Source organism: Staurois parvus, unplaced genomic scaffold (assembly GCF_062004578.1).
Source record: "Staurois parvus isolate SC_StPar_1 unplaced genomic scaffold, SC_StPar_1.0 ptg000513l, whole genome shotgun sequence".
NCBI classification, from domain to species: domain Eukaryota; kingdom Metazoa; phylum Chordata; class Amphibia; order Anura; family Ranidae; genus Staurois; species Staurois parvus.
In genome coordinates this window covers 3,758,989-3,780,400 of record NW_028318309.1, presented here as the reverse complement: position 1 = coordinate 3,780,400, position 21,412 = coordinate 3,758,989, and the positions used below count along the sequence as shown (strand labels likewise).

Here is a 21,412-nt window from a genome sequence, read left to right as displayed (position 1 = left end):
CTCAGCAGATCCCCAGCTCATTAGTGCCCCTGTTCAGCAGAACCCCAACTCATTACTACCCCTGTTCAGCAGATCCCCAGTTCATTAGTACCCCTGTTCAGCAGATCCCAAGATTATCAGTGCTCTCCTTTAGCAGATAATACCCCCAGCTCTGTTGATGCCCCACTCAGTAGTACTCTTACTCAGCAGATCCCCAGCTCATTAGTGCCCCTGTTCAGCAGATCCCAAGTTTATTAGTGCCCTCCTTTAGCAGATTGTACTCCCAGCTCTGCTGATGCCCCGCTCAGTAGTACTCCTACTCAGCAGATCCCCAGCTCATTAGTGCCCCTGTTCAGCAGATCCCCAACTCATTACTACCCCTGTTCAGCAGATCCCAAGCTTATTAGTACCCTACTTCAGCAGATCCTGTATCAATAGTACCCCCAGCTCTGCTGATGCCCCCTCAGTAGTAACCCCCAGCTCTGCTGATGCCCCACTCAGTATTAACCCCCAGCTCTGCTGATTTCTTGCTCAGTAGTAATCCCCAGATCTGCTGATCCTTAGGTTTGCTGATCCTCCTCTCTCCAGTCCCTGATCACCTCCAGCTCTATTGCTCCCATGCTGTGCACCACATGTGACATTGGATAATTTCTCCTGCTCCAGTCCCACAGCTCTGCTGATCCTCTGTAGCTCAGTCCTCTCTCTCTGATCCTTACTCACCTTCCGCTATGGCATTCCCATGTTGCACAACAAGTGTGCCATCTCCTAGTTGCTCCGCTCCAGTCCAGACCCTGATCACCCTCCTGCTACTCCACACTGTACACCAAATGTGATGTCTGCACCATACACTTCCAGAATATATACACATGAACCGGAAGTGATTCTTGATTACATCTTTCCAGTTCGCTGGTTGGATTCCCAAGCTGCAGATGCCATGAAGGCTTTGGAGACACCCCAAAGATTTTGAATGAGAGGCATGTTGAGTCCATGGACCATTTTATTTTTTGCCACAAATTTTTCAAAAATGATAATTTTTTTTTTTACACAAAGTTGTCACTAAAATTATATATTGCTCATGCATGCCATGGGTATATGTGGAATAACACCCCAAAACACATTCTTCTACTTCTCCCGCATATAGGGATACCACATGTGAGAGACATTTTGGCAGCCTATCTACATACAGACCCCCAAAATCCAATGACCACCTCCAGGAATATCCAACTGCCTCTCGGGGGATCAGGAGGGAATTTTTTCCCCCTGCAGGAGCAAATTGGATCATGCTTTGCTGGGATTTTTGCCTTCCTCTGGATCAACTGTGGGTGTGGGATTATACCTTTTTTTTTTTTTTTTAATGGTTGAACTGGATGGACTTTTGTCTTTTTTCAGCCAGACTAACTATGTAACAAATGAGATCTGAAAAATTCTCACTATGCCTCTTAGCAAATACCTTGGTGTGTCTACTTTCCAAAAATGGGTCATTTGGAGGGGGGACTTCTATACTATCCTGCTATTTCAGGGCCAACATTAGAAGCTTATGCCACACATCACCCACTCTTGAAGACCAAAAACTTTTTTTTTGCTAGAAAATTACTTTGAATCCCTAAACATTATATATTTTTTTTAAAGCAGAGGCCTTAGAGAATAAAACGGTGGGTGTTGAAATTTTTTACGTCACACAGTATCTGCTCAGCAATTTTTCAAACGCAAATCTTTTGGGAAAAATACACTTTTTAGAATTTTATTGCACAAAAACACAATATATTGCACAATTGTTTGATAAAATATAAAATATGACGTTATGCTGAGTAAATGGATACCAAACCTGACATGCTTTAAAATTGTGCATGCCCATGCAATGGCGACAAAGTACATACATTTTTAATATCGATAGGTGATGATTTAAAAGCCTTTACAGGTCACCAATTTATATTTACACAGGAGGTCTAGTGCTATAATTACTGCCCTCGAGCTGATGTCGCTAGTGGCAGGAATACAGTGATCAGTGAAAACTCTATATACTGACACTGTACTAATGGCACTGGCTGGGTGATGGGGCGATCAAAGGGTTAATAGGGACGATCAACGGGTTAAATGTGCTAATCTAACGTGTGTATGTAAAATGTAGTGCTTTTGCTCAGTGCCGTGTTCTCTCTTCTCTCCCTGGACCAACTAGGGGGGCATCAGGGGGGGAAAAGGTGCATTCACACCCCTAAATAGGAAGTGAGGTAAGATTATGTCACTTTGTCCAGAGCCGCTGCTCGTCCACAAAATGCTGGTAAGCAGTCGGCAAGTAGTTTAAAAAAAACCCTTAAATTTTTTTTTTAATTCTCAATATGGTATTTTTAATTTTATTTTTTAAATTATTTTTTTAAATACTTTTATCAGAATAGTGCAATGTTACCATAGTAACATCGTACTACTGTGGGGGGTGATCAGCCTTTTTTTTTTTAACACTTTGCTTTGCAGGAGAAATAAAGATCATTTCTCCTGCAATGCAAAGCTTGCTGTCATGAACACATTTATGGACTGTCATGAATAAGTTAGGGTTTTGACAGCTCAAGATAGTGATCTGTGATTGACTGGAGCTGGTCACATGGTACAGGGTACAGTGATTGGCCCCATGTATTATGTGACAGCTGTGGGCCAATCACAGCTCCCTAGGAAGAGAAGCTGAGCTATTATGAATCAGATTGATTCATAGCAGCTTTGCTAACATTGTGATCATGTGATCGCCACTGGGTCCCATTCACCGGGATCTTCATTCCTTTGTGTCCGCCGGACACAGCAGTCACGGGTAGGGAGCACCAAGTGCCTGCTTGGGTGCGCAGCACCCCCCCCCCCTCCTGTGTTAGTACACCCAGAGCAACGTACCCGTTCGTCGCTTTGCCTGTAGCTGCCGCCCAACCGCAGTACATTGGAAGTGGTAAAAATGCCTGATGCTTGTAAAAGTCAATAAAGCTTTTACAAGTGTTTAGGCACATTTACAGGTGTCAAGCGATTGGGCGTTAATTCATTTAACTGGCCGGAATAATCATTTATTTCGGCCATTGAAATGAATTAATGCACAAGTGCTAAACCTGCCTACCGTTAACGCACGTTTAGATGCGTCAAGCATTTTTTTCTACCAAATTGCTGCTGGTCCTGGATGCACTGGCAGTGGTTTTTTTTTTTTCCAGCTCCTAAAAGTCCCTGCCACTAAAAGCTTCTAAAAGTCTATGTGTGCATGGATACATAGGATAACATGGAGGGGTGTTTGGAAGCTGTAAAAAAAAAACAAAAAAAAACCTGGTACCCCTAAAAGTGGCTGCAAAAATACCCTGTGTGCATGAGGCCTAGAGGCCCAGTTCACTTATTATTGCTGTCAATCAAGCCCTGATGAAGGGGGCACTCTTGAACCCCCGAAATGCATTGGACACATTATTGCTGGACTTGTACTGCAATGCATTTGTGTTTGAGCCTCTTAGTGTTATGGCACTTCAGTTCTCATTTTTGTTACATTACACTAAAAAGGCAGGGAGACCGTGAAGATCTTCTGGCCTGTAGAAGCCGCCTGCCTGGGAACCAGATAATCTACATAAACATCTCTACTTTAACCCCTTCACACCTAAGGGTAAAACAAATCTTAATGCCTAAGCACAATTTTGTAATGTTGACATGTGTTAGTAAAACCGTACATATCATCACAACTACTTTGTACATCCAGGTGGATTATACCTTGTTTTTTTTTTTTAGCACAAATTGGCCTTTCATTTGGTGGTAAGTCATAATTGATATCACCACAGCAGACCATACAAGACTAGACAGCACCAGTATTGAAGTAAACCAGGAGGTAGACTCATTTATTTGAACACAGATATAAGAAATATACACTCCCTGCATAATGACAGAGGGTGGGGTAAACTACATTTAGTAACAAGAGACACACAGGTATTCAAACTTCACTCCAGCAGACAGTCCCATCAGGAGGGAGGGCTGCTGGAGACACCTCCCCCAAGCTAATACACATAAACACATATATCCCATAATAGTTTGCTCCCAAGCAAGACAAACAATAGAACAATGGGTTGCAGCCACACGACACCAAACAACTCACAACTCCCACCCCACTTATACAGGTCTACACAATATTAGGACAGATCACCCTGTACCCCTAACAGGCACAGGGTGACATAAGAGGGATATGGGGAGCTGAGACAGGGGGTCTTCCCACCTCTACAAAGTGAGCTGGGTTCCATGGGCCCCCACCCAAAGTGACTCCCGTCACAATGACCTTGACCCAAACACTTACCCAAGTACTGAACTAGATCAAACCTTGATCTAGGTATTTATTTTATAATATTTATCTCTTTTTTTTTTAACAAACATTTTTCCCCTCTATTCCAGTGAAAGGATGATTTTCTTATCCCCTCAGAGACCCCCGGTCTGTGGAGAGATTCCTGGTTTATCAGCAGAATTCTGGGAACACCCTTTGAACACGGAAATAACGGTAGCTTATGTTCAGAGATGTTCAAAGTTTATTAGACATTACTAAGATTATATAGGATACAGACAAATTAAGGGAGGGGGGAACGAGTTTCAAAACTGTAACTTGTAAATTTCCATCATGAGCTAACTACATGAAACATGACATATACATTTATAGAATGTAGTCGAACAAAGACAATGTCAGGGTCGTCTTATCTTTTGTTGATAAATCCTTGAGCAAACTAAAACAGTTTGATTAAACTTCTAATATATCTGCAAAAACCTAACTTAATACTTAAAATGGCGTACATTAACACAATGGAGGTTATTTAGATCCTTTCAATCCCCTCTTAGATCATGGACATGATCTCAATTCTTTACCTCATTCATCTTTTTGTACATAGCCAGATAACCTTCATTTGTATTTTGTGGCTTGGTGACTCTAGCAATGCAATATAATAAGCATTTAAAACATAGATATAAAAATAAAACAAAAAACAATATCATGACTATGCTTACAGCGATACCTTTCATCCATGAAAAAACGGAACCAAATCCTGATCCTAGCCTATCAAAAGGACTCCATCCATCTTTTCCTATAGCTCTAGCTTCTTCCATTAAAACATCTACCTGTTCCCTGTGTTGCTTTATTATTTCATAATAATCTGGAACTGTCATTGTGGTATTATATATCCAAGTACAACATTCATAATCCTCTGTCATCTCACACAAACCTGTCAGAGCAGCACTCATGCTTTCAATAGCTAATTCTTGCATCTCCAGCTGTTTTCTAATAGCTCTGGTCTTGGTATTTAGCAACCCTATGTCCTCTCTCCTCCATCAATATAGAGAGAGAGAAAAAAAAAGGGGGGGCCGGGCTGTACAGTGGCTGATCACTGTGATAGCCAATCAGAGGCTATCACAGCAATCATGTGACCTGGAATCGGGAGTCTTGTGTCCCGATCGTTAGAACAGGATCCGGGGCTATCAGTGAAACCCCGGTCCAGGGGCGGACTGACAATTCATGGGGCCCCTGGGCAATAGGGGATCATGGGGCCCCTGTGTCCTTGCCCACACTCAAACCACACCCAAAAAAACCTATGAAAGGTACCAGGGGCATCTCATGGGGCCCCCTACTGACCCTGGGCCCTCGGGTAGTGCCCAAGTACCCCAATGGTCAGTCCACCCCTGCCCCGGTCTTTTGCTGGGAGCGTGCCGCAGCAGAAAAGCAGGTATGCAAATTAGCAGCCACACAGAAAAAAAACCAGTTCTGTGAGGCCACTAATTTGAGTGTGGTCGGCGTCAAGGGGGTTAATATGCTCCCAGCACAAAGACAGGTACGCAAATATGCGGCCCCATGGAAAAAAAGCCCAGTTCTGTGAGATGCATATTTGTGTTGTGTCGGCGGCAAGGGGTTAAGATAGAAATACCAGTGAGATAACCCTACAGGTCCAGCACTATTTTTCCACTTTCCTCAACTGCCCAGATAAGTGTGGTGAGTTGGTAAAACTAAAGCTCAACCACTTATTTTTACCTTCATAGAGTGTAGTCAGAAGACCCTCCACAGTTCAGCACACCAGGAAACCATCCTGCCTTTCTCTTTCTGTTAGCTTATATACCAAAGTTGGAAATATAAGGCGGCATGCTACCTCCAAAGCCTATTCTAGCATTAGTTTTTACTAAAATAATTAGATGACACAAAGGACAGAGCTTGTACAAAAGGTCCCCGTTATTCAAAGTGCCTGTGGCAGTCCCATGTCTAAACATGGCCCCCGAAGATCACGTTTTTGTGGATAGGACTGAAAATGTGACAGTTCAGTTTCATTACCATATGTTAATTGTGGAGGCGCCACAAGTTCTCGGGCAATAATACATTATGCTGAAACGTGTGCGTATGCACATCAACATACATTTATCAATCACGATTTGAATTTTTAATAAAAAGGGAGACAATGAAACACCACCATCCATCAACCATATGTCTACCAGAATCTGCTAATTTGCTTTTTAATGATTTGTGTTGGCAGCATTTGCATTCCAAGAACTTGTTGAGACAGGCAGTGAGCTGCTTACAGCTCCGAGCTTCCTCTATCCTCCAGGATGAGCGATAGGCTCCATTCACCCGTAATTAATAGCGCCATCCACAGACTCAGTCATTAGCAGTAACACATGCAAAGGGAATGCATGCAGTGTGTAGTGTACAGTATCTCACAGAAGTGAGTACACCCCTCACATTTTTGTAAATATTTTATTCTGTCTTTTCATGTGACAACACTGAAGAAATGACACTTTGCTACAATGTGATGTAGTCAGTGTACAGCTTGTATAACATGTAAATTTGCTGTCCCCTCAAAATAACACACAGCCATTAATGTGTAAACCGCTGGCAACAAAAGTGAGTCCACCCCTAAGGGAAAATGTCCAAATTGTCAATATTTTGTGTGGCCACCATTATTTTCCACTACCTTAACCCTCTTGGGCATGGAGTTCACCAGAGCTTCACAGGTTGCCACTGGAGTCCTCTTCTACTCCTCCATGATGACATCACGGAGCTGGTGGATGTTAGAGACCTTGCGCTCCTCCACCTTCTTTTTGAGAATGCCCCACAGATGCTCAATAGGGTTTAGGTCTAGAGACATGCTTGGCCAGTCCATCACCTTTACCCTCAGCTTCTTTAGCAAGGAAGTGGTCATCTTGGAGGTGTGTTTGGGGTCATTATGTTGGAATACTGCACTGCGGCCCAGTCTCCGAAGGGAGGGGATCATGCTCTGCTTCAGTATGTCACAGTACATGTTCGCATTTGTGGTTCCCTCAATGAACTGTAGCTCCCCAGTGCCGGGAGCACTCATGTAGCCCCAGACCATGACACTCACCACCATGCAGACTGTAGGCAAGGCACACTTGTCTTTGTATTCCTCACCTGGTTTCCGCCACACACGCTTGACACCATCTGAACCAAATCAATTGATCTTGGTGTCATCAGACCACAGGATATGGTTCCAGTAATCCATGTCCTTAGTCTGCTTGTCTTCAGCAAACTGGTCGCAGGCTGTCTTGTGCATCATCTTTAGAAGAGGCTTCCTTCTGGGACGACAGCCATGCAGATCAATTTGATGCAGTGTGCGGCATATTGTCTGAGCACTGACAGGCTGACCCCCCACCCCTTCAACCTCTGCAGCAATGCTGGCAGCACTCATACGTCTATTTCCCAAAGACAACCTCTGGATATGACGCTGAGCACGTGCACTCAACTCCTTTGGTCGACCATGGCGAGGCCTGTTCTGAGTGGAACTTGTCCTGTTAAACCACTGTATGGTCTTGGCCACCATGCTGAAGCTCAGTTTCAGGGTCTTGGCAATCTTTTTATAGCCTAGACCATCTTTATGTAGAGCAATGCCATGAGGTGCTATGTTGAACTTCCAGTGACCAGTATGAAAGAGTGAGAGTCATAACACCAAATTTAACACACCTGCTCCTCATTCACACCTGAGACCTTGTAACACTAATGAGTCACATGACACAGGGGAGGGAAAATGGCTAATTGGGCCCAATTTGGACATTTTCACTTAGGGGTGTGCTCACTTTTGTTGCCAGTGGTTTAGACATTAATGGTTGTGTGTTGAGTTATTTTGAGGGGACAGCAAATTTACACTGTTATACAAGCTGTACACTGACTACGTCACATTGTAGCAAAGTGTCATTTATTATTATTTTTTTCAGGTACTTATATAGTGCAGTCAATTTACGCAGTGCTTTACATGTACATAAAAAAAATTGTATGTTCACATATGTCCCTAACCTTCAAGGGGCGTACAATCTAAGGTCCCTAATTTACATTTATACATACACATACTAGGGACAATTTACACAGGATCCAATTAACCTACCAGCATGTCTTTGGAGTGTGGGAGGAAACCCATGCAGGCACAGGGAGAACATGCAAACTCCAGGCAGGTGGTGCTGTGGTTGGGAATCGAACCAGCGACCCTAGTACTGGCAGGTGGAAGTGCTAACCATTTAGCCACTGTGCTGTCATTTCTTCAGTGTTGTCACATGAAAAGAGAATAAAATATTTGCAAAAATGTGAGGGGTGAACTGACTTCTGTGAGATACTGTACCTGCGCTTTGTATCATTCATCCACAGCATTGCAATCATCCTGAAGTTAAAACGTTCACTCAGATAGCTATAAAAGCTGAATTACTGTTAAATAACACAGAATATATGGAATATATACATTTATGAGAGCTGTTTTACCTGCCAAATGATTTGCATTTCTGTCCATGCAGACCTGGGAGTTACACAGCTGTCTTACTGAACAATCTTGTCTAGCAGGAGAAGGGGTCTGATTTTCTTTACTGGAGTTTCCATTTTACTTACATGGCCACTCGTAAACCCCACCCTGTGACTGACCAGTGAAAGGAGAAGTAGCACACTGATGTGCTCATTTCTCTGCTCTTAGCATGGTTCCTTACAATGTGGCACACCTGACTGGTTACTTGTACTGCTTCTCCCTCTCCCATTTTGAACTCTGCTGTACAGTGACTGCAAAAAGGCTGATACCAGGTCAAATGCAGGTACTTACACTGCTTGCATTTAGATATATACATTAAAGTGTTACTAAATCCAGGACTCTGCATTCACTATATCTGGTCTCCCCAGAACCCTGTATTCACTATATCTGGTCTCCCCGGACCCTGCATTCACTATATCTGGTCTCCCCGGACCCTGCATTCACTATATCTGGTCTCCCCAGAACCCTGCATTCACTATATCTGGTCTCCCCAGAACCCTGCATTCACTATATCTGGTCTCCCCGGACCCTGCATTCACTATATCTGGTCTCCCCGGACCCTGCATTCACTATATCTGGTCTCCCCGGACCCTGCATTCACTATATCTGGTCTCCCCGGACCCTGCATTCACTATATCTGGTCTCCCCGGACCCTGCATTCACTATATCTGGTCTCCCCAGAACCCTGCATTCACTATATCTGGTCTCCCCAGAACCCTGCATTCACTATATCTGGTCTCCCAGGACCCTGCATTCACTATATCTGGTCTCCCAGAACCCTGCATTCACTATATCCGGTCTCCCCGGACCCTGCATTCACTATATCTGCTCTCCCCGGACCCTGCATTCACTATATCTGCTCTCCCCGGACCCTGCATTCACTATATCTGCTCTCCCCGGACCCTGCATTCACTATATCTGGTCTCCCCGGACCCTGCATTCACTATATCTGGTCTCCCAGAAACCTGCATTCACTATATATGGTCTCCCAGAAACCTGCATTCACTATATCGGGTCTCCCCGGACCCTGCATTCACTATATCTGGTCTCCCTGGACCCTGCATTCACTATATCTGGTCTCCCAGGACCCTGCATTCACTATATCTGGTCTCCCCAGAACCCTGCATTCACTATATCTGGTCTCCCCGGATGCTGCATTCACTATATCTGGTCTCCCTGGACCCTGCATTCACTATATCCGGTGTCCCCGGACCCTGCATTCACTATATCCGGTCTCGCAGGACCCTGCATTCACTATATCCGGTCTCCCCGGACCCTGCATTCACTATATCCGGTCTCCCCGGACCCTGCATTCACTATATCCGGTCTCCCCGGACCCTGCATTCACTATATCTGGTCTCCCCGGACCCTGCATTCACTATATCTGGTCTCCCCGGACCCTGCATTCACTATATCTGGTCTCCCAGAAACCTGCATTCACTATATCTGGTCTCCCAGAAACCTGCATTCACTATATCTGGTCTCCCCGGACCCTGCATTCACTATATCTGGTCTCCCAGAAACCTGCATTCACTATATCTGGTCTCCCAGGACCCTGCATTCACTATATCTGGTCTCCCCGGACCCTGCATTCACTATATCTGGTCTTCCCAGACCCTGCATTCACTATATCTGGTCTCCCCGGACCCTGCATTCACTATATCTGGTCTCCCCAGAACCCTGCATTCACTATATCTGGTCTCCCAGGACCCTGCATTCACTATATCTGGTCTCCCCAGACCCTGCATTCACTATATCCGCTCTCCCCGGACCCTGCATTCACTATATCCGGTGTCCCACAGTACACACAATGTGGAAATGCAATTATTTTAGTAAATATAAATTTCTAAATACCTTTTCTCATCAGCAGATAGAGCAGTCTTGTGACTTCTATCAGTGTCCAGCAGAGCACTGGTTAAAGCTTGTAGGAGGAGTTTTTGTTTTCTCCTATGAAGCTGCAGAACCCCTGACCTCCATCTGGACAGTACTGATTGGCCCTGTGCTGATCACATGCACTCTCCCCAGAAAAAAAATATCCTCTCTAGCAATACACACCAAATTGAGCATGTGCATAGTACACACATTATACATTGTTAGGCATGCATTTAATTCCTTGATATCCTCTAGATGTTAAAGTGTGACTAAACCCAGGACCCTACATTCACTGTTTCTGGTCTCCCACAGTACACAGAACATGGAAATGCATTTATTTTAGTAAATATAAACAGAAAAATACCTTTTCTCATCAGCAATATATAGCAGGATTATGACTTCTATCAGTGTCCAGCAGAGCACTGGTTAAAGCTTGTAGGAGGAGTTTTCATTCTCCCCTGATTGTGCTATGAGACTGCAGGACCCCTGACTGTCTGGACAGCACTGATTGGCCCTGTGCTGATTACATGCACCCTCCCAAGAAAAAAAACTAGCAAAAACACATCAAACTGAGCATGTGCAGCTTGCCCCCAAGGCTCTGTTCTATCAGCAGATGGATTGGGGACAGCAGAACGGGAAGATCAGAGAAGGCAGGATCAAACATCCTTTTTACACAATGCAGAAGATTAACCCCTTAGGTTCCACAGTGAGTATAACAAGCATGCTTTACTGCATCTACAGACTGATCTTACTGTTGTGGGTTTAGTAACACTTTAAGGATGTATCAATGATTACAGAGCAGTATTCATTTTTGTCTTTTATATCTGCCTGTGTTTTATATCAGCTTTAAAATTTGTTTAAAGGGAAAATCTGCCCGGGGTTCAGCTTGAAGAAAGGAGGCCTCCTCCATGTGTGGGGCCAGTCCCTTGAAGCATTTTCGCTAAGGTGCTCCAGCAGGTGGTCTCAAGCTGATGTCATCACATACAGTACAGTAGTCCTGCATTGTACATGAGGATAGCAAGGGACCACCCACTTTACCCCATAGTCCAGACATATGAAGAACACGGGAGATTGTTGTCACATGTATCACACAGTCAGTACTTGCCAGATATTCCTGCAGCTCCTTTAATGTTGCTGTAGGCCTCTTGGCAGCCTTCCAGACCGGTTTTCTTCTCGTCTTTTCATCAATTTTGGAGGGACGTCCAGTTCTTGGTAATGTCACTGTTGTGCCATATTTTCTCCACTTGATGACTGTCTTCACTGTGTTCCATGGTATATCTAATGCCTTGGAAATTATTTGTACCCTTCTCCTGACTGATACCTTTTAACAATGAGATCCCTCTGATGCTTTGGAAGCTCTCTGCGGACCATGGCTGTTGCTGTAGAATGCGACTAAGAAAATGTCAGGAAAGACCTACTAGAACAACTGAAATTTATTTGGGGTTAATCAGAGGCACTTTAAATGATGGCAGGTGTGTACTGACTTTTAACATGATTTTGAATGTGATTGCTCAATTCTGAACACAGCTACATCCCCAGTTATAAGAGGGTGTGCACACTTATGCAACCACATTATTTTAGTTTTTTATGTTTACTTCTCCCCCCTAAAAGATTTCAGTTTGTTTTTCAATTGAGGTATACAGTTTATAGGTCACATTAAAAGGTGGAAATTATTTATCTTTGTCTCATTTTTTTTACATCACAGAAACCTGACATTTTAACAGGAGTGTGTAGACTTTTTATATCCAGCGTCTATGTAACCCCTCCCCTTTTAAAACAACCCAGCTTAGAACAGGAATGAAAGACAAAATTATATATATATATATATATATATATATATATATACCGTGTTCCAAATTATTATGCAAATTCTATTTAAGTGTCACAAAGATGAAATATTTTGTTTTTCAGTGTAACTCATGGATGGCATTGTGTGTCAGGGCTCTTTTGATCACTGAAAACAATCTCGGACACCTGTGATAATTAAATTGGCCAGTGAGCCCAATTTAAGGAAAAACTACTAAAGGAGGATGTTCCACATTATTAAGCAGAGCACCATTTTCCAGCAATATGGGGAAGAAAAAGGATCTCTCTGCTGCCGAAAAGAGTGAAATAGTTCGATGCCTTGGACGAGGTATGAAAACATTCGATATTTCATGAAAACGTAAGCGTGATCATCGCACTATTAAGAGATTTGTGGCTGATTCAGAGCACAGACGGGTTTGTGCAGATAAAGGCACATTGAGGAAGATTTCTGCCAGATCCATGCATCGGATCAAGAGAGCAGCTGCTAAAATACCATTACATAGCAGCAAACAGATATTTGAAGCTGCTGGTGCCTCTGGAGTCCCACGGACATCAAGGTGTAGAATCCTCCAGAGTCTTGCAACTGTGCATAAACCTTCTATTCGGCCACCACTAACCAATGCTCACAAGCAGAAACGGCTGCATTGGGCTGAAAAATACATGAAGACTAATTTTCAAACAGTCCTGTTCACTGATGAGTGTCGTGCAACCCTGGATGGTCCAGATGGATAGAGTAGTGGATGGTTGGTGGACGGCCACCCTGTTCCAACAAGGCTGTGACGTCAGCAAGGCGGTGGTGGAGTCATGTTTTGGGCCAGAATCATGGGAACAGAGCGGGTCGGCCCTTTTAGAGATCCCGAAGGTGTAAAGATGACCTCTGCAAAGTATGTGGAGTTTATGACTGACCACTTTCCTCCCTGGTACAGAAGGAAGAACTATGCTTTCCGTAATAAAATCATCTTCATGCATGACAATGCACCATCTCATGCTGCAAAGAATACCTCAATGCATCAATGGCTGTTATGGGGATAAAAGGAGAGAAAGTCATGATGTGGCCTCCATCCTCCCCTGACCTCAATCCTATTGAGAACCTTTAGAGCATCCTCAAGCAAAAGATCTATGAGGGTGGGAGGCAGTTTACATCCAAACAGCAGCTCTGGGAGGCTATTCTGACATCTTGCAAACAAATTCAAGCAGAAACTGTCCAAAAACTCACAAGCTCAATGGATGCAAGACTTGTGAAGCTGCTATCAAATAAGGGGTCCTATGTTACAATGTAACGTGACCTGTTAAAATGTTTAAAAAGTTAAAATGTTGTTAAAAGTTTGATTGAAATAGCTTTTGATTTCAGTAAATATGCTGCAAACACAACAAATGACAATTTTCAGTTCTTTACAACCTATAAAGTATTTTGAAACTTACTGTGCGGAATAATTTGGAACAGTGCATTGGAAGTGTTTTATGTTTAACAAAAATCCTGTTATTAGGAGGTTTGTTCAATAAAATGTGAATTGTACTCTTAATAGTTGATAACATGAGAATTATGCTGACTGTTATTTACATCAATTATTTAGGTAGATGAGAAAAATATCATTTGCATAATAATTTGGAACACAGTGTATGTATTGTGACAGTGTGGCGATCTGTCACGATGTGGAAAAGTTATTTCACGCAGGATTCTCAACAAGGCAGGTTGAGGGGCTCCGGGGTACATGTTTGATACAGAGGAAAGTGGATTTTCACTTTCGTCATTTGTTTGTAAGGTCCATTTTGGGACCTAGAGCCTGGAGATTTCAAAGCGATTTGGGAGGGATGAAATCTCTAATCCTGGGACCAGGTTTTGGGAATGGCCAGGAGACTGATTGCTCAGGTGTGCATGGCTCTCATCTAGAGTCAGGACCATGGTTCTGGGCTCCACCCCGGCAGACAGGAGGTCTCTGCCTTGGAGTCAGGTGGGCTTCACCAAGGAGAGGTGGAAGCCAGACTAGCTGTGTGCGAGAGCCATATTTTGGAAAGAGTCTGTAGGAGACAGACATAAAACTGTGTACAAGCCAGGAGGCTGAATTTGCATTTGCATGTGTTTGATGGTGGATACCCCTGTGTGGGAAGCTTTATGGAACATTTTCTTTAAATAAAAGTGGGCTAAAAAGGCCTTAAAAAAGAAAGCGAGTTGCTGTGTGCATTTAACAAAGCTCTACCATTTGAAGCGAGTTCCCACATATGGTGGCGGATGCAGCGAGCAGAACGGGAGATCCCTGCGATGAAGTAAGCTCATCAGTTATATGAACTGTGTTTGGTGCATAAGTCTGCACTATCGGTGTGTGCAGGTGAGGAGAACCTGCTAGAGAAAAGGACTTTGCCTTAAAGAGACAGCGTTCCATGGTGTTGCTGAACTGTGTAACACACTGCTGTGTGTGTGACTGCAAAGATGGGGCGGTCAAAACAGAAAAAGGAGGCAATGTTTGCTGAAGCAAGAGATAGAGCCCTATGGTTAGGGGGTTATATACCGCATGCCCCAGCCAAGCCGGGAAATGTAAATGTGGGCGAGTCTGCAGTGGACTGGTGCAAGCGGCACCTGGCAGCATTGAACCAACCTAAAGAGGAAAGCAAGCCAACCTTCATGGCAGGGAGAGAGCTGCAGGATGTCCGTACCTAGGAGAGGGGTGTTGTTGCCCCTGGCAACGATGCAGCAGTTAAACTAGTAGCTGTTGTGAAAAATGTTAATGTGTCACGGCTTGAAAGTTGGTCCAGCAGAGAGAAGCCGACCAGAGGCCAGGACTAAGAGTGAAGGCCCATAGCAACACAGAGGAGGCCAGTCGGGCTGTCTGTGTATGGGGGGCTATGTCGTACAAGAATCATGGCAAGTGGTATCAAGAGGAGCCAATACAGCGTGTTGGAAAGAGACAGCAAAATTCTGCTTGGAGAGCGCAATCTCCCATGGCGACCGGAGAAAAAAAATTGCCTGGAAGGAGGAGCTGCATTGGAGATGTGGCTCAGTATCCCAATAAAGATAAGTGTGGAAATGTACCTTACCTGGAATGTGGTCATTGGGGGCATGGGATCTTTTACTCTCCCATACTCTGGAATACCGCTGATACTAGGCAAATGTCTTCAACTGCAAGCCCAGATTCTTGTTTTAAAATGTTGGCAGCCATCTCTGGTAACAGGGAGGAAGTACCTGTTGAGCCTGTAGGAGGTGCCAGAGAGTTCATGGAGTCTATGAGGGCAACTGTTGCTTCACCTTGGGGCAAGGGAAAAGTTGCCAAGGACAGTGCAGTTGAGGATGCACTTATGAGATGACGCGCTCAAATGAAGATGGCGACACCTACTACTGTGGTGGGTATGACTGTGTGTGATAAAACCATGACTGGGACTGTCATGTTGAGAAGGACTGGTTATGAGACTGTCCATTCTGATGTCGGAGTGACCCCAGTTAGTTGGGCTACTGAATGTGCTCTTGAGGGTGACTTTTCCCTGTGCAGTGCCTTATACAATGGGGAGGTAGGGTTAAAGTAAAACCTGTGCATGGTTCTCAAAAAGAAAGTGATGTCACTAATGTGTGCCAGTCACAGGTTGGTAGTGGGCTAGTACAGCCCACAAGAGCTAAAAAGGCTGATAATGGTGATGATGAGAAATGTACTGCTGTTGGGAAAGCCCTGAGCTCTTGTAGTGCAAAAGTGGTAAGTAAAGATGGGTCATTTCCAGTAGCAACTGGTGGTAAGACAGCACAGGTGTCCTTAGAAATCTCCAAGAGTCTCCGTGTATTGGAGCCGCAGGTTGCCCTGGACAACTGCGATGTCACTCTGGTGGAGGAGAGTGGAACTGCACCTTGTCATAGGAGTGTGTTGGTGCAATCTACTAATACTGAAAGTGTTCGGGTGAACAATGGGTTAATACAACCTGTGGAAAATACAAATGTGTGGTTAATTCATGAAGCATTACCAGAGCAAAGTGGTGGATATGAGGTATTGCAACCTGCTGGTGGAAAACAGGTGTTACCCAAGTCAGACGTGATCCAGAGTGATTTGTGAAATGGATCTGCAACTAAGCCCGTCTATTCTTATGTGTCTCCTTAGGCGGATGGATCGGTGCTGAGGAGCACTGGTGAATGGAGCACATCTACAATGGATTGGGATAGTTGGGGTAAAAAGCTAATCTCATTGATACATGAGGCTTTTATGGAATTAAGGTGGACACTGTTTCTGCTGTGCCAGCAGGAGGGTCTATAGAACAGCCTATTGATAAGGGCGTGCATACAGCAGAGACTTTGTCTGTGACCCACAAACGTGATGTTGGCATGGAGTGTCAAAATAATGTTGTCACTGGGAATGATCGGGGGCAGCTTGTGGATGCTGAGTCTGAGACTTTGAGAGTGAGCCCAGCACCTGGCAGCGCTCTGGTGGAGCACCAGGCTGTGATTACCTCCAGCTGGGAGGAGGTCCCTTTAAAAGTTTCAACTTCCCAAGTCTCAGCAGATAAGTCTCTCAGCATTCCCAGTGTCCTAAATATCGTCAGGAAGGTCTTGAGTCTAGAGTCAAGTGGTTGGATTGTAACCAAAGTATTAAAGGAGATGCTTGAACTTTGGAATGTACAACCAATGTATACTGAGGTGTCTCCTCCCACCGTTAGATGGTCTGGTACTGTGGAGCACCGAATGGCTGGCTGTACAGATCAAAGGGGAACAAGAAAGTGGTTTATTTCTGAATTTGTTGATGGTGTTAAATGTTGTATCAGGGTATGCCGCTGGATTACCTGTAAATGTGATATATGAGCGAGGTTTTGGAGAAATGGAAAATTAGTCAAGGTTCCACCTCCTAACAGCCAGGTGGGAAGCATTTCTGCTGCTATGGTCCAGGATGGTGCTGGTCAGTTGTCAGTGAAGGGCGTGTTTACTGCACCATTGGACAAACCACATGAGATGGAAGGAACGAGCATGGACCAGAGAACAGCAGAGATCCTGACCAGGGCTCAAATGGATGTGCATAAAGAAATCAGGGTCATTGGGCCAAAAAGAGGTATATGTAGCAGGTATGATGAGACATCTGGAATACAGGGACAAATGATATGTGAAAACTGGCAAAATGGATCAGAAGAGAGCTCATCTGTACAGGATTTGGATACTGATCCAAGTGGTGCAGAAAAATTTAAAATGGTGGGACAGCCGCCTGCAGAGTGCATGACACCAGGTGAAGTGGCATTTTGTGAGGTTCACGTGGGTGATGGCTGCCCTATGGGGTGTGTGCCCTCTGCAGACACTGTCTTAACAAATGCTGGAAAAGATTTTGAGAGGTGTATTATTGACTGGAAAATATCTGTTCATGGTAAACTGAATGCTGTGGTGATGAGTCATGCAGGTTTGATATCCAAAGGTACCAGAAATAAGAGGGGTGGTCCTGGTATCAATACAGTAGAAATAGTTCCCCTACAGCCTTGGGACAGTAACAGTGAGAGGTATTGGGAAACCTTGGAAACTGAAGCAAAGAGGCAGAGAAGTCGATAGGCCAGAGGGACCCCGTTAAGATTTCAGGAGAGAAAGTGTTTATGGAAATGCACCCAGAAAAAGAATAGGGAAGGTCTGAGTAGAGCCCAGAGCAGAGTGACAATGGGGCTTGGGGAGAGACACCAAAGGAGTCATTGGGTAGAGTTCCCCTTTAGGAAAGGTATGGTCAGACCAGATTGAACCCCTATAAGTGAGATCTGGCACAGAGGTGCCAGGAGATGTAAGTTGTGTGTTCTGCCCCCTACGGGGACAAAACAAGGGGGGGGGATATGTGATAGTGTGGCGATCTGTCGCGATGTGGAAAAGTTATTTCACCCAGGATTCTCAACAAGGCAGGCTGAGGGGCTTCCGGGGTACATGTTTGATACAGAGGAAAGTGGATTTTCACTTTCTTCATTTGTTTGTAAGGTCCATTTTGAGGCCTGGATATTTCAAAGCAATTTGGGTGAGATCAAATCTTCAATCCTGGGACCAGGTTTTGGGAATGGCCAGGATACTGATTTCTCAGGTGTGCATGGCTCTTTTGTAGAGTCAGGACCAGGGTTCTGGGCTCCACCCCGGCAGACGGAGTCAGGAGGGCTCCACCCTGGCAGACAGGAGGTCTCTGCCTTGGAGTCAGGTGGGCTTCACCAAGGAAAGGTGGAAGCCAGACTAGCTGTGTGCTAGTGGCCAGCTGTGTGCGAGAGCCATATTTTGGAAAGAGTCTGTAGGAGAGAGACATAAAACTGTGTACAAGCCAGGATGTGCATTTGTTTGATGGTGGATTCCCCTGCGTGGGAAGGTTTATGGAACATTTTCTTTAAATAAAAGAGGGCTAAAAAGGCCTTTAAAAAAGAAAGCGAGTTGCTGTGTGCATTTAACAAAGCTCTACCATTTGAAGCGAGTTCCCACAAATATATATATATACAGTTGTGACCAAAATTATTCAACCCCCACTGAAATTGAGTGTTTTGGCCAGTTTGACATTGCTTTTGATCATTCAGTCATCTTGCTTACATTTACATTAAAGAGGCACTTGTAGGTCAGACAAATATAACATAACAGTTATAATGAAATAACCACAAATGTCTTTTCTGTGCTCACAGCATTATCAGTTTTATTCAACCCCCAAGTGACATTCAATCTTAGTACTTAGTACAGCATCCTTTTACAGTTATAACAGCTTTTAAACGTGAAGCATAGCTTGACACAAGTGTCTTGCAGCGATCTACGGGTATCTTCGCCCATTCTTCATGGGCAAAGGCCTCCAGTTCAGTCACATTCTTAGGCTTGCGCACTGCAACTGCTTTCTTTAAGTCCCACCAGAGGTTCTCAATCGGATTTAAGTCTGGTGACTGCGATGGCCACTCCAAAATGTTCCAGCCTTTCCTCTGCAACCATGCTCTAGTGGACTTGGAGGTATGCTTGGGATCATTGTCCTGTTGAAAGGTCCAACGTCTCCCAAGCCTCAGGTGTGTGACGGACTGCATCACGTTTCCATCCAATATCTCCTGGTACTGAAGAGAATTCATGGTACCTTGCACACGCTGAAGCTTCCCTGTACCTGCAGAAGCAAAACAGCCCCAAAGCATGATTGACCCTCCACCATGCTTCACAGTAGGCAAGGTGTTCTTTTCATCATAGGCCTTGTTCTTCCTCCTCCAAACATAGCGTTGATCCATGGGCCCAAACAGTTCTAATTTTGTTTCATCAGTCCACAGAACACTATCCCACAACTTTTGTGGTTTGTCCACATGGCTTTTGGCATACTGCAGTCGACTCTTCTTATTCTTTGGAGACAGCAAGGGGGTACGCCTGGGAGTTCTGGCACGGAGGCCTTCATTACGCAGTGTGCGTCTTATTGTCTGGGCTGAAACTTCTGTACCCACATCTGACAAATCTTTTCTCAGTTCCTCAGCAGTCACACGGGGACTTCTCTCCACTCTACGCTTCAGGTAGCGCACAGCAGTCGAAGTCAGCATCTTCTTTCTGCCACGACCAGGTAGCGTTTCAACAGTGCCCTTTGCCTTGAATTTGCGAATGATGCTTCCTAAGGTGTCTCTTGGTATGTTTAACATCTTTGCAATCTTCTTATAGCCATTGCCCTTCCTGTGAAGAGAAATCACCTCTTCTCTTGTCTTCCTGGACCATTCTCTTGCCTTCACCATGTTTGTAACCACACCAGTAAATGTCTAGAAGGAGCTGAGTATCACAGTCATTTTAAAGCTGCCTAATTGGTGCTTATTATGCTTGATTGCTGCTCGGTGACATCCACAGGTGTTTTCAATACCTGATGGAAAGCACCTGTATGAACCTCTGTTCTTCAGAGTGGTAGTCTTTAAGGGGTTGAATAATTGTGGCAATGAAGAAACCACATAAGAACCATTTACTACTGTATTACATAAACAATTGATGTCATTTTAGTTGCATTTGGGTAGTTACAACGTCCTTGTAGGATTTGATTCTGAATACAATTCCAAATGTACACTATAGTCCCTAAACCCCTTTACAGCATTGGGGGTTGAATAATTTTGGTCACAACTGTATATATACAGTCATGGCCGAAATTGTTGGCACCCTTGATATTTTTCCTGAAAATCAAGTATTTCACACAAAAAAGGTATTGCATTAACACATGTTTTGCTATACACATGTTTATTCCCTTTGTATGTATTGGAACAAATATAAAACAGAGGCAGAAAAGCAAATATGACATAATGTCACACAAAACCCCAAAAATGGGCTGGACAAAAGTATTGGCACCCTTAACTTAATATTTGGTTGCACACCCTTTGGAAAACATAACTGAAATCAGTCGCTTCCTATAACCATCAATAAGCTTCTGACACCTCTCACCCGGAATTTTGGACCACTCTTCCTTTGCAAACAGCTCCAGGTCTCTCTTATTGGAAGGACACCTTTTCCCAACAGCAATTTTAAGATCTCTCCACAGGTGTTCAATGGGATTTAGATCTGGGCTCATTGCTGGCCACTTCAGAACTCTCCAGCGCTTCTTTGCCATCCATTTCTGAGTGCTTTTTGACGTATGTTTGGGGTCATTGTCCTGCTGGAAGACCCAGGATCTTGGACGCAAACCCAGCTTTCTGACACTGGGCCCTACAGTGCGACCCAAAATCCTTTGGTAATCCTCAGATTTCATGATGCCTTGCACACAGTCAAGGCACCCAGTGCCAGAGGCAGCAAAACAACCCCAAAACATCATTGAACCTCCACCATATTTTACCGTAGGTACTGTGTTTTGTTCTTTGTAGGCCTCATTCCGTTTTCGGTAAACAGTAGAATGATGTGCTTTACCGAAAAGCTCTATCTTGGTCTCATCTGTCCACAAGACGTTTTCCCAGAAGGCTTTTGGCTTACTCAAGTACATTTTGGCAAACTGTAGTCTTGCTTTTTTATGTCTCTGTGTCAGCAGTGGGGTCCTCCTGGGTCTCCTGCCATAGCGTTTCATTTCATTTAAATGTCGACGGATAGTTCGCGCTGACACTGATGCTCCCTG

The 21,412-nt window shown here is 44.3% G+C and overlaps 1 long non-coding RNA gene across 1 annotated transcript in view; it reads right to left on the bottom strand.

Annotated features, from left to right (window-relative positions):
- The window catches only part of LOC149451854 (uncharacterized), a 138,391-nt gene that overhangs the window by 23,347 nt on the left and 93,632 nt on the right, over positions 1 to 21,412 (bottom strand). The window lies entirely within an intron of this gene.